Consider the following 13,646-nt stretch of genomic DNA (forward strand, 5'->3'; position numbering starts at 1 on the left):
CTGTGACATGATCTTATTTATGTCTAATTTTGCTGCCTAAGATACTTGCCTCGTTTGCTAAATAAGACATTTTGTGCAACAAAGTCAAACACTTTTGTCTCCAGTAATAGTTTTAGCAAGCAAAGAGTTTCCCGTTAACTGCTTTGGTCATTGAGGTATTCTGTACACCCTCTGTTCTGCAGTTTGGCCCATTGACAGTATTACTGTAGCGTTGCAGACAGTAAACCAGTTTAGGAGCCTAAAGATGAATCTATCAGACCATCTAAATCATCTTAAAGGCTGGATATCAATAGCTTATTTATGAAACATGGATACATAGGAGCAGGTATGATTTTGGTCATGTTATTTTCTGACTCTGCTTTAGGTTTGCATACGGAATTCCTGAAAAAAAATAGAACTCGACATTCATTAGTCAAGAGAGAAAAGCAAACTGAGCGTATCATTCCATGAGACTGCAATCCGGGCTCCAACAGGTTTAAACTCAACTAATACCCCGCAGCTTCTTCCTTTAAATAAACAAGTGTCACCTTACATAAGCTGTCTTACTCAGAACAAAAAGCTATGAACAATGGAATTCTGGTGAGTCATAAATATATAGTATCATTACTGTTGCAAAATACCTTTGATTTTTTACTTTTATAAGCTTCTCACAGACTTTAGATTAAAATGATGAATAGCCATTAAATTACATTTTTATAAATTAGGGAATTGTACTATTTAATAATGGTTCCACAGGTAAATTACTACAACTCCAACTATAAATAGCATCACCACTGATGAGGTGTTTTCCTCAGACACTGTACTCTGCGCAAATGAGAACATGGTATATACTGTGTATTATCTGATGTAATAGGCCAGACTGATGTAATATTGCAGTACATCTAAATCCTTTTGGTGTGTTCCTGATTTTCAAAGGAGAACAAAAATGACAGACCACAAATCTTTTAAATATGCCACATGCCTCAATTTTAAAAAGTTCCAAGGTGTTATATGTACTATAACTTGTATTTACGATAGTGCATTGCACCAGTGTATGTTTCCATTCCAGTAAGCAGAGCTCACACATCCAGGTCTGGGAAAATAAAAGGCTGGCATCTGCAAATAGTACAGAGCCCAGAACTTTACTACACTGACAGAAATACTTGCATCACTATAGGCTACAGTACATACAGTAGCAAAATGCGTTCATAAAGATGGCTATGATAATGGCCACAATGTACGCACGTACAGAATGCAGCTATAATTTGCTGAGCCAAAAAAAGGCAGAAAAACCCTGTGTCTGTTTCATTAAGAGCAGTGCATTCTTTCACAGTTAATAAGCACAAGTTAGCCCAGTTATTTGAGGTCTTATGGGAAAGACAGGCTCACGTTCCCTGTCTGCATGAGAGCCACTGGCTTCTTGCTCCAGCTGCTGCACAAAGAGGCCCTTGTGTGCCCATCTGATGGGTGTCTTTGAAGACCTGGCATCCTGATTGGCAGCTCTTCAGGCTGGGCTGTCATGTGGTTAAGCGCGATGGGGGCTGAGGGATGGGGAGGGGGCCAGCAAGGAATCGGGCCAGCAGTCCCCCAGTGCTGTCTAAATGGCCGTCTCACACAGCCGCAGCGCTTCAGCCGAGCGGGAGAGGCCGTATGGATTACATGCAAAGCAGGAAATGATTCTCAGCTGTCTACACAAGATCCTGCGAGGTGTCACCACAAGCTAGACAGAGTTGTAATATCGAGGCCATTTTTCACAAAGTTCGAGAAGCCTAAGCATTTGTGTGTTCTCAAAGGTGGCAGGCTGTGTCTGAGTCCGTGTGTGCCCTTGCGAAAGTGGTGCTTACGTCGAGTTTCCACTCAGTAAGTGGACGGTTCTCAGCCCTGCAGAGGAAATAAAACTGGGTGACAGTAAATCTCATGCCTGAAGGAAGAGCTTAAGCTTTCTTTTAGTGCATACAACTTAATCACAAAATAAGAGGTTAACTGTTGCAAGCTGTCTTTTGATGCTCCTTTTAATCCTAAACAGATAGAACTCAAAATGCCTCTTCTTCAAACACTCAGACTTAAACATGCTGTCTAGCCTGAAGGGCCAATGGAAGAAACACAAGAGTGAAGTACAGTACACAAATGCAAACAAGTGGCTTGGAATACATACTGTATACAAAGACACGCGACCTTTCTTTTTCCGATGTGTGTGCTTTTAAGACGTGTCAATAGTTTTGACCATATTTTGCGACAGTACTCTTCATTCTGTATTACAGAGGCACAGAGGTGCGCAGCTTCTGTCCTGGAGGGCAGAAAGTTCACAGGTCTTATAAGTCTAATTCTCCAGCAACTGAAAATCTAGGGCAAGACATCTAATTAGTCCACTAATCCACTCGATTAGGCAGTTACAGGCTTGGGTGAAATGAAGCTTCCGAGACACTGCAGCACCTCTGAAGCAGCAGACGGGAAAAGCACCGTGGAGCTTCTGAGAGGACAGAAGGCAAGGTGGAGAAAGTCTGTCTGACTCTATCGGCACAGCCCCCGACTCACCATCAAGCACGTTGCGGACATGGAGATCATGGAGCAGGGTAACCATCTGGTTTTCCACCGGCTTGGAATCCTTACCAAAGAAACTGTCACGATTATAGTCCCCCCCCCCTTCTTAAGGGTGCTCCAGCCCTTTCACTTGAGCCTCTATTCTGTGCACCTGTTTCCTATTCCCAGCCCACCTTAAAAGCCAGGCGCTGACGCTCATCCGGGCTCTGCATCTGATTTCCGTATCGTGCGAGTCCGGGACCTGGAAGCGCCTGGTTCCGTTAAGGCTTTAATCTCGGTTCCCGTTCCTGTTCCCTGTCCGACGGTTCCGACCCAGCCTCTGGTTTTAATTCCTTGTGTTGATGGATCTCCTGGTTTTGGACTTACCCATTTGTTTGGATTCCCTCTATGGATTACTCTTTTGGATTGTTTGCCTCGGCCACACCTCCCCCGTGCACCATGCACCTTGGACACGCCCCCTTGTCTTCAGCCCCGTATTCCTGCATGACGTTTCCCCAGTGTTCCCCCACTTCTTCGGATTGTGTCGTCCGCATAGGGTCCGGAAAGAACTGTTCGTTACAGAAACATGGAAGGTTAAACTGGAAAAGTAAATAGTTATTCATTCTCTCCCCCAGGAGTAGAAGAATATCTTGCACTTCTGGCTTTTGTGGTTACAGCCTTGTCCGGAGTTTTACACATTATTAATTATTTTCGTCAGAACCTTCACGGTAGAAGAGGATGGGGAAGAGAACTCTTGAGCTGTCAAGGGGTTCTCAAGTGTGGTTTATAGTTTTCATATTCAGGCTTTGGATTCCTGTTGTGGATGTGGATAGTGTTATACTGTAGCTGTTTAATGTTGTTTGACCTCGGAGCTGGATCTGCCAATTGTCTGGCTCTTCCTAATGAAGTGAGTATGCACATATGTGACCTTAATCTATGTGCAGATGAAGAGACATAATAACAGTTCCAAAGCTTGTTTCATTTTTATGAAGCTGTAATCTTATCTAGTGTAATATAGTCTATTAAAGATCTTAAGATATTAAAGAAAGTAGCATTGTGTCTGTTTTTTTCTTAGCATGGTTAGGACAACAAGTACTGGTTTGTTGTTTTTAATTGTAGGATCTAAAATGGAAACATCGCATGAAGCCTAAAGATGCCAGCTGTTGCTAACTGTTTCATTAGGTTCATTAAGTACAGAGTGTTGAAGTTTATTTTCTTGTGCTTATTTAAAGTTACCACAGATATTGCTTGGGTGTCCAGGCAGCGAAGGTCTTTCTCGGCTATAGGAAAGGTGAACTACTGGTCTCTAAGGGTTCGTTTCATTCATACACTTTGCTTGCTTAATAAAAAAAAATCTCAAAGAGTTTTAGATCAAAGAAACTACATGGGCCCTGGTCGTGGGATCAAACTCCCTAGCCGTGCGATGCTGAACGAGATCCTCAGTAGCCACTAATTACTACTAACGAGCTGCACAGGCCAAATCGCTTGGCAACATTCTTATAACCCTCCACACCGCTGGAACAAGAACAGCTTGGATGTGAAAAAGGGAACCCAATTTTTCTACTGGTGTATCAAATTCCAAACTCGCACCCCAGACCATAAATATGGGAACTGTGTAATCTGCACCTGTGTCTAACCCACACACACACACACTCACATCATACAAATAATGTCACCATCCTGAGGGAAAGAGAGACACACAGCTGGGCTAGACTGCAGTTAACACGCTGCTTGATTCCTTGTCTAGTATAGTAAGGAGCTACATGCAGCTCATTGAGGAAGTATCAAGTACTAATGAATGTTTTGTTCATTTTAACACATGCCATTTGATTGAATAATCACGTGTATGATGTTGTAAGGCTTGGTTTAAGGTTTTTCAGTAAAATGACTGGCTGAATGACTGCTGTATAAAACATCCAAATTTAGACAATGCAAGAATAAGAATTATACACGTATTAAAATACTTTTTTTTGCTGTTTTCACAAAAACAAACACAAACAGAGGTGCCTCTGTAACAAGTGTGAAGTAATATTTCTTTGTATACAAGAAGTGAAGAACTAGAGATTTTTGTAAAACATTGTATACAGGGCAACTGCTGCCAAATAAATCATGTCATTAAATTTGGACTTTTACATTATACTTTCAGGTATTCAACATATAGGGGATACTTCAGAAATCAAAACATTTCAAATTATTTTCTATTGTGATAGCATATACAGTAGTTACTCTATTGCTGAATCTTACTCTGTTGATAGGCTAATTCATTTTCAAGAGTATTCACAGTCAGTAAATATTTCAGTGGAGGTGACCTACTGTAGGTTGTAATGTAAAGAAAGATAGATGAAGATGAGTCTGAAGTGAACATATTTACCAAAATACTTTTTTTCTAAATATTCCATTTGAATACACTGAGAGCCGATGAAAACACCAGAAATTGGAACAAACAGCAGTTGTTGGGTTTGTGGTGCCTCTGAGTGAACGTCAAGTACAAAAAACAGTGCACTGCATTTAAGTTTCATCTTTCACCCCATACAGCAAAGCTGATGTCAGGATTACAGTGTCATTCATGCAGCCTGAACAGCTCCAGAACTGATCGAGCAAGCCTGAAAAGCAGAGGAGGTTACGTGATTGACTAGACATCATAAGGATGGATTTTCTGTCTGCTGGGGCTACCCAAGAATCCTGCAGAGAATCGGGTCGAGAGAGGATTAGTGTCAACTTCATGAGGCAACACCTGTGCCGCCGTGGCCACCAGACAGGAAGGACTGAGCTCATTACATCACAGTTCCCCCTGCACTCTTTCGCCAGGGGGCTGACAGGCACCCACCAACCCCCTTCTGCAACAACGTGCTGCTTATCAGATCTCGACATCAAGCCGTCTTCATCTGCCATCTCCCCAGGTCATGTGAAGGAGGAGACGTGTCGTTGGTTCATGTGGGGTTGTGACCCTTTCATGCTGTAGAGGACCTTAGTTATCGGCAGCCTGTGAAACAAGGTTGCTCACCGACAGAATAGATGCAGCTGACCTTGTTTCTTAAACTTCACTTGTTGGCCAGTGAAATTGCTTTTAAGTTGTATTGAGCCCTCATTCGTTCTGGGTAGTGATGACTGATGTTGTAGTGAATGAATTCATTTCAGATGAAGGATTGTAATATTTCAGTCTGCAGCTCAATACGTTTATGAAAAAATACCTCACACATCTCTTCTGCTTTCTATTACCTATATCCTAGCAATAATTATCCAGTTCAGGATTACTGTATGGACTGTATGTTACACAAGTGATACACAGTCATATGCGGATGCAGTCAAAACGGTAGTTAATAAGGAATAATAAGATAATGTGTGTGACACTGAACAGACAAAGTCGCCTGTGGGGAAAGCCTTTGATTAAGAGGATTAATAACTCATCAAACATGCATTCCAAAAAAGCAATTCAAATGGCAGGATAAAAAATTCAGTGACTGTATATGCAAAGCTTAACTGTAGGAAGCAATACAGAAACAGCAGCACCTGGATGACTGACACCTTTAATAATGATCAGATTAATAGATTAATCACCTTAAAGAAGTCCAACAGCTGCACAAAAGCTGCACATTTCCAAAGCCTCCAACTTCCTGCAGATTCGATAGCTGCGTCATATCCTCCCCAAAAAGTTCAAATTTCATATAGACAAATGTGTCCGCGCGCAAAGAGGAATATCTTTTATGTATCCCTTTGACGGTTTCAGGGTTTTACGGCCTTTTGTTGTTGTTTTTTCTGGTGAAGCACAATATTGGAAAAACAAACAAACCAGCCATCATCCAAAAACAAACAGGTTTTTCAGCCTCATAGCTGAAGGGCTGAAAGAAGTGTGGACTCATTGGTCTTTTTGAACGGCTGACTTCTTTGCTGTCTCTTCCAGCTGTGGCTTTAATCCTCGGCTTGTTTCTTAAACTTCACTTGTTGGCCAGTGAAATTGCTTTTAAGTTGTATTGAGCCTCGGCTCATGCAGCCTGAACAGCTCCAGAACTGATCGAGCAAGCCTGAAAAGCAGAGGAGGTTACGTGACTGACTAGACATCATAAGGATGGATTTTCTGTCTGCTGGGGCTACCCAAGAATCCTGCAGAGAATCGGGTCGAGAGAGGATTAGTGTCAACTTCATGAGGCAACACCTGTGCCGCCGTGGCCACCAGACAGGAAGGACGGAGCTCATTACATCACAGTTCCCCCTGCACTCTTTCGCCAGTGTGGCATCCTCGGCTGTCCCTGACAAAGAGCACACAGCTCACTTGATGGGTGAGCACTGCTCTCACCTTTTACTGCAATTGCAGCTTAACAGCGGTGCCATTGGTGTGCAGTGTGAGTGCAGGGCCCACCTACCATACCTCTCTGCTGATAATTACTCCAAAAAGCAGGAGAGGTTAAGAGACGCTTAAGAGCAAATGCTGCAGTTCAAGGGATGGCTCAGGTCTGACAAATGGAAGCAATTAACAGCTTTGTTTTCAGTTTCAGCCTGCCAAAACTAGCTGGCTCACCACCGACAAGGCCAGTTCAGTGATCTGACAATCCCCTGTTTAGCCTAGAAGTATCAGAGTCTGTCTTATGTCTACTGTTCTCTTTCATTTTATATAGTTTTTGACTTGTGGCTGATAACAAAACGTGTTCCAATTGCACATTATTTTCTTTATTATAAATGTTTTCTTACCTCATCATAGAAGCGCTGTCAAACACATCAAAATGCACTGTACCACCCCCAGAGTTTTTCCCAGACTCATGGGTGATATTTTAGATTTAAAGACTATGCAACAAGTGTTTTTAACCAGCAATGACCTTTCAGCTTGTTGGGTGTATTTAGTGGTTTGTAGGCTGTTAAATCAATGTCATAAATCTTTTGAAGTCGTTTTTTTTGACAATTGGAAGATTTTATCAATTTTGTCAACATAATGTTTTTATTAAATTGTCCTGCTAGTCTGTTCCAAATATGAGCCGTCTGAAAATGTCTGTGTTGTGTTTTGTGAGCTATAACAGATACAAAGCTCACTAGTTTCTAAAATACACACGTGGCGTCAGTCACATTGAGTCTCATGGCAACAGAACAGCTGATAAGCTTAGTCTGGGCTCTGTTTCAAACAAAAATACCAGTTTGGGCACAGTGGATGAAATGAACCTACAGTATGTCTGTAAATTAAAATGATATGTGAAAAAACTTTGCTTTTGCATATTGTGAAACACTACTGGTAATACTGAATATATTGTATTGTGGATATATATTGGAATGGCTTGGAAATGACATGTTTACACACAAAAGGAAAGCACCAGAGATTGTAACTGTTTATGCTGCTTACACTCTAAGTTAAGTATGTCTCCAAAAGTCAGGTGACTGTATTCTTTATTTGCAGTGTTTTATTTTTGGAATCTGAAGTTATTGTTCTTTCTATGGAAGCCAGTGTTAATAATAATACACTTTGTGTTATATAGTGCCTTTAAAGGTGGCTTCTAACAGCGCTTCACAGAACGACAACAACAACAAAAAAAATACACAAGATCTGCACGATGAGAATACACAGTGAGAGGAGACAGTAGATGGGGGTACTGGATACAGTGGAAGCAGAGGGGTAAATAACAGAACCAGTTAAGTATAGGCCCTTCTAAAGAAGAAGTTTTGAGTGTTGAAATGGTCAACTCCTACTGAGCAGAACTTACTCCTTTCCTGTAGCAGTAGAGAGAAGGAGACAACCAGCAGTGTTAGTTAGGTCTTGTTTATTTTTGGCTTTCAACCACGAAAAATGCGGAGGATCAAAATATATTGTACAACCTATTCACTTTTTCAGCACTAGAAGTCACTTTCAACAGAAATTCCCTTTGTTTTAGCAGCCTGTAAGATCACACATGTAGGCCCTGATTCTTGTGAATTTCCAGCATTCAGAAAATGCAAAGCAAGAAATCCATTCCAAAAGGTCGCTTGTTCCCAGAGTCACAGGCACCTGGAGCCTGGCCTGAAAGATGCACCTGCTGTGCTGAATCCTGAATGAGTATCCTACAGTACTCACACACAGCCTTCACACTGAGAATTCAGAGCACGATAAAAATAATAAGAAGAAGAACAAAAAAGGTTCTCAAGCAAAAGGAGGCTATTCAGCACATCTTGTTCATTTGGTTTTGTAGATTCAAATTGATCTCGTCCAGCCTTTTAAAAACAACAGCAACAACACGAAATTAACTTTTAAGTTGGTTTACATTGTGCTGATAGGCGGATTTTCATAACATGCTGAGGTCCCATTGTATCTTGCTGATCACATTTACTTTGTGTTAGTTTGTGTTATTTAACCAGGCACCGTGCCTTTGTATGGAAACCAGAGCGCCAGGAGAGAAGATACAAGCGTCCTGGTTCACACCTGTGAGGCTGTGGCCCTGCCACAGCTCCGTGCCTCTGGTGAAGCCAGGAATGTGCGGCACAGTACAGATGAAGTCACATGAGTTCCAAGTTCAGAGAAGCACGTCAAGCAATGATGGCGCAGAGCATTCCACATACCTCAGCTACAATGAGAAAGTTGAATATTATTATATTATTCAACAGAAAGTGATTTTTTGATGCAATGATGCAAATATAATTTATTCCGCTATTTATTTATTATCTGCAATGCACCGGTTTTGCAGCAGGATCGATAACTTGCCATTTCTTTCCAAGGCTAAGTAAATGTCATTGTCACTGGTGTCTCCCTTACTGTGCAAACGGATTAATTCCACACTGAGAAAAGAGCAGACAGAAGAAAAAGTACAATGTTCCAGCTGTGGCGTCTTCTTCAGGCGTATTTCGGGAAAGAGGCGGGGTGCGGGTTTATGAGGAAAAGGGATATGAGAATGGGTATAGGGAATGAGAAGGGGATCTAAAAAGATGGACATCTGGGAGACGATTTCCAAGGAAAGGGTTCTAGGGCCGAATTCTGCCCATGAGAGGAGACAGAGAAAAATTAAACAATTATTAAGTGGTGTGAACTTAGTTGAGGGTAATTTAGGCTTTAGAGTCCGAAATCCCTGTAAACAGTGGCTCCCAACAACTCTGCAACTTCATCATCCTGCCTCCCACGAAATCTCTCTGTTGGTTTAATGTCCTCTCTTGGGATCCAGTTAAGTGTTTCCTCTGTCTAACATTCATTACTTATTCTCCCTGCTTCGAGTCCTTAGTGTTTTCGTCTCTTTGCCCTTCCTGTACTGTCCCAACTTCCTTTCCCATTCACTAACTTTTTTCACACAGCAGTGAACAGATCAAGGCTGTTGAGAATGATGGTATATACAGTATGTATAATCAGCCTGTCTATATATAGCCTGTAAGTACAGTGCATTGCATACATAACCACATTTTGGAAACACTACATACTATACAAAGAATGCAAAAAAAAACTCTGGCGCCCTCTTCAGTGAAAAGTCACAGCAATCTTCCCCTTGCTTTCAAAAAGTCAAAGCAGCTGCCAGATTTTTTTGGTTACCAATAGTTTATGTGGCCTGGGAATATAGAAGTTTGGATAGGGCCTGCCTCAATGCGGTGCCTCAGGCATCTACTACAGGCACAACATATTTATCGTTTTCCTCTTAGCTGGATTTTATTTAGCAAAGGTCTCCTGAGGTAAAGGCAAGAAACTGAAAACTACTGTCTGTGCCAGATGGTGCACATTTCTGTACTCCATCAAAACAAATGAGGCCTTGTGTTTTGCAAAAAAAAGTGCTTTAGCTTAAATCTTAAGAAACAAAGCCAAAACGTTACATTTCCTGGAATCATCTTGGATAACTAACAGCTGGAAAGACAAAGAAAAACGGTTTTAAAAGTCCTTGCTGCTTCTTAGTAATGTCATGGTGTTTCAAAGCATTGCTGTGGTCTACAGCTGGATTCTCAACTGCCTTCTCAGTCAACCAGTTGGTATAAATAATTAAGGTGCCGCTTCAGGAATGCCCAGACAAGGATCTACAGTATCTGAACGGGCTGCATGCTGAGAACGCCCAGTTGGAACGAATGTGGTTTAAAGTGTAGTCTGAAGCAACAGTGGGGAAACATGTACATAGTCTAACCTTCACTACTGAAAGGTCAAAGATGAAAACTCCAATTGTTCTGTTCCTGGCCTGCCCTGAGAAAGTATTGTGAACTTTCTGTCCAGAGGACGGGCTAGAATCATTTGAGGACATTTCTCCCAGATCTCCAGGCATCGCAGGCTACATTGACAGACTTGGTAAATATAGCATGGAACAATGGTATGTTTTTATTTTAATTGTCAAAATATTTTAAGCCAACACTCGTTTAGTTTTAGCACTGATACTTAGAAATCACGGTTGACGTGACAGAATAATAAAAAAGGCAACAGTCTGTCAGAACTCCACTTCCTTGTAATACATGCTGGCCATGATTCAGTAGTATCACTGCCAGAAAGGTGACATTTACTGTGTCTGAAAAATGCTGGATTCCAAAATAAACAAGAGCTTTAAAGGCTGAATTAAATCTCCCTGTATAGGATTTATTTATTTCTCAACACGCCAGTGTCTCAAAACAGACTGTACATGCCAAAGGCGTTGGTAATACTTTAATGAACAACAGGGAAGAATTGTTTTTTTATATGTCTGTGTATATATACTGTATACCTGTATATTTAAAAGTAATTAATAGCAAAATAGCAAAATAGCACACAATTTCCAGTGTCACCAAGGTCTAAGAAAGAATACATTGCTAAACATACAGTATGTAGCACCAAGTTTCTACTGATCGCCCACAGGGTTCACGCTGTTTTCCGCAGCCTTGCGAATGCACAGCACCCATATCGCAGAGCACGTGGAAGGCGACATCACCAGGGCGACGTCTTCTTTCGGGTCGGTGGATCTTCTCTTCTGGATCAGAACTGCCATGCCTGCGTTCCATCCAGCAGGCTAATGAGCACAGTGTGTAGGAAGTCTGCTTTGGTGCAGTTTTGGAATCCCTTTGTAGCTGGGCTCAAAACCGGCTGTTGTGTAGTTTATCCCCAGACTCCAGAACTATTGACCAAGCATCAGCGAGCTCCAGTTCACAAATACACACTGGAATGACCTTTAAGCTAACCAATTAAAAACCATTGTGTTCAAAGACTAAATCAGCATCAAGTTGCTTCTTGCTGTATACACATTACTAGATCTGAACATAGCATGCACCTGTATAAACTCTTTTTTTAACTTACTTTGGTGGTTAGCCAATTTCAACAATGAAGGCTTCTACAGGTGTTGTTTTTAATGCTGTTCCCCATTCCAGTCTCAAGGAAGCTGGTTGAAAAGAAAAACAATACAGAAAATCTTCCATAATCAATATCACCTATGGCAGATGGAGACAGCAACACATTGTGTTAATGTGGTTAAACTCATAAGATACAATTTCTAACTTTTCTACAATAATTATATGGATAATATTCCAATTTCTTCTGTTTTTTATCTGTGACAAATATCAAATTTCATATTCATATTCATACAGTAATTTTCAACTTGCTTCTGACATCAAACACATTCTGTCCCTGTCTGTATAATTGTTCAATAATGATAATGTATAAATAAATCTTACAAATGAGAACAGCAATTATATGAGCTGTATAAACTTCAGACACTAACAAGCAATTTTTTTTTGTCTTAGCAATGCTCATAATTACAACGAGAATTGTAACATTATCTCATTGGTTATTGTAGTACATCATTCTATTGTCCTTGTTCAACACTTTGTAAATTAGAAGATTTTCTGGGCCACACAATCTGATTAGAACATATATTAGATATACATCTAATACATATATTATATTCAGCAACAGTATATGGATGCAAGATAATTTTGAAGTAATTTAAGGGCTGGTGTGTCTGCAGGTTGTCATTCAAAGTCAAATGTAATGACCTAATCAGAATTGAACTGATTTAATAATAATTTAACCACGTCCTTAAGCCCTTCAAACGCTCATGCTTTAAAGAGGCCACTAGTCAGTCCTGATGTACTGTACTGTATATATGGAAATAACATTTAGGATTATATTTGCGCAGAAAGGTGGTGTCAGCTGATTGTCATGACTGACCTCTCTAGTAGCTGTTCCTGCCTTGGCCAGCAGGGGGCAGTCTGGAGGATCCAACCAACTCACACTGGACATACTGTAACAAGGATGTGTTCATCTGTGTTGGTTAAGCTGTTCTGTTCGTATCCAAAGCAGTCATGTTCAAGCCGTGAGGGACACACAGCAATAAACAACGACGTTTTGTCACATTCTGCCTTGTTTTCTTAACATTTTATGATTTTATCCCATTATATCCTGACACTTCTGATTCACACTTTGATAGCAGTAATAAAACACATCTCGATTTTACAAACACTGGCACATCTTCCTGCAAATTATTGACTGCGCCAAATCTGTCTAACCAGAAGGTGGCGCCAGCAGACTATTGGAAACCTATTAGAGGTTCACGATGTGTTAATAAGACCATCAAGCCTAATCCTTTCTAAGCATCAGTAAAAAAAAATCTATCATAGTGGTTTCAGATTGCTCCCTGTCCTTGTATAATTTACACACAAATGTACTGAATCTAAAAGCCAGTCAAACCATACCTTGAAGTGTGTTACATTATTTTTGTTTCTCAAGAGAACGTCTCAATCTAATCAGTGTCTGTGTGTATTGTAATCATAAATTGGACGATATGTAAGTGCGGATAGATCGGTATTTATTTTTTCCGGATGAAGTCATGATTCTGACGTGCTTACTTCAAAAGCTGAAATCAAAATGTTAGTCACACGGGGCTGTGATTTATTCTAGGCTTTGAGGCTTGCAGTGACAAGTCACAGTGGAGATACGAGATCAAAATTCACTTCCCGAAGGACTGTAACTGTAGGAAAAGCCTGGCTGAAGTGTACAAATGAAATGCAGAAAATCATACAGCATTTGTTTGGGGAAAACAAAATTATTGGGTGAACTGACCTGTTTTGACAAGTTTAAGTAAAACTACAACGCTGAGAAGTTTCTTAATATGGTATGTACACTTAAATGAGCTTGGAGCGTTGTAAAATACAAGCTCCTATTTCCATGTCCTCCAAATATGAACACAAAATAACGAAAAAAGAAGAGAAATACCAATTCAAACTGCATTTAGTCTCTATATTTACCTGTTTCGGGTATTTTCTTCTGGAGA

Source organism: Lepisosteus oculatus, chromosome 10 (assembly GCF_040954835.1).
Source record: "Lepisosteus oculatus isolate fLepOcu1 chromosome 10, fLepOcu1.hap2, whole genome shotgun sequence".
Classification (NCBI taxonomy): Eukaryota; Metazoa; Chordata; class Actinopteri; order Semionotiformes; family Lepisosteidae; genus Lepisosteus; species Lepisosteus oculatus.